Source organism: Penaeus monodon, chromosome 15 (genome assembly GCF_015228065.2).
Source record: "Penaeus monodon isolate SGIC_2016 chromosome 15, NSTDA_Pmon_1, whole genome shotgun sequence".
NCBI lineage: Eukaryota > Metazoa > Arthropoda > Malacostraca > Decapoda > Penaeidae > Penaeus > Penaeus monodon.
In genome coordinates, this window is record NC_051400.1 from 26,380,911 (window position 1) to 26,382,192 (window position 1,282).

The window sequence follows — 1,282 nt, forward strand, 5'->3', positions numbered from 1 at the left end:
ACAACTTGTATTAAGTTACAAGTTCATTTCAGTAAAAGGAATGTTTCATTGTCAAACAAACACATTGGGCATAGAACTACAATTTAACCAAGCATATCTCCACTTTGTTACAATTCACATACACTGAGATCTTGCATTTCTTCAGAACATATATGGTAGATTTATGTTGGCCTTTGTTGGAGAACAAAGGGTTTTAGTTTTGGGGTTTCAATCTTCTAGATTTTTTATTAACTTACAAAACAGTTAGGTACAGGGCTACACTATATTTAGAATAATTCAAAGTTAACTTGATGTAGTACACATGGGTACATCAGTGCTTTACTGGGAAGTATTTTACTTCTCTGTAAGATCTTGGGTAAGATAGAGCTTTGTTACAGCACATACTGAGAATGTAGTAACCATAACAGTAATCCAAAATGTGCCAAGCCAGTTTGCCACCTTATAGAAATGGGTGCTTCTCAGCAGGTTGATCAGTCAACTGAAAAGGTACTGATACTACATTTGACCTCTAAAGGATTTCATCACCACTTATTTACAAGACGGCCTCTCTCCCTATGAAAACTGCCATGTTACTATAAGGAGGTTGTGTTCAAATAAAGTCTAGGTAATCATGGAAAGCAGCACTTTAGATTTATTACTCTGCTTGCTTCCATTAATACTCAAACTCATTTTTTTATACATATATCCACTTATAATGACAGAATAATGTATGGCAGCACATATACATATGTGTATTTGTATGTGTAGTGAAGGCAAGGTTATCAGTACTGCACTCTGTAGACTGAAGTAGCCCTGCTTATCTTACCTCCAGCCAAATTTTTCCATTGACCCTCGTACTCGTTTATTACACTCAGAAGGGTGGCATATCAGTGCACTATAATAAAAATAAAAAAATCACTTGTATTTGTTATAATTCAAGTCACATTAATAAAAAACGGAGTAACATTTTAGGAATCTACAGAAAAAAGTGGTACCAATTGAGGATTTCTTTGCTTTCACTAAAATAGTTTAAGAAAATAAATGAACCTGAATGAACACCAACCAGTCCATTTAGCCTATAATATTATATACTCCATAATATTTTCTTGGTTCCAAACAGCTTATGATTAGACTGAAGTTGGCTTGTAATGTGTAAAGTTGGGAAGATGATCATATCTGGCCAAATTTTCCTCAGAAAACTTGTATACAAAATATTAGTTATCAAAAATTTAGTTTTTTAATAATATTTTCTTTTCTGAAAGTTTCCAATAAAGGTGTAGGTTATCATTGTACTTTTAATTTT

General features: G+C 32.9%; 1 long non-coding RNA gene across 2 annotated transcripts in view; it reads right to left on the minus strand.

Moving 5' to 3' along the window:
- Positions 1-1,282, minus strand: part of LOC119581868 — an 11,236-nt gene that overhangs the window by 1,641 nt on the left and 8,313 nt on the right. The window lies entirely within an intron of this gene.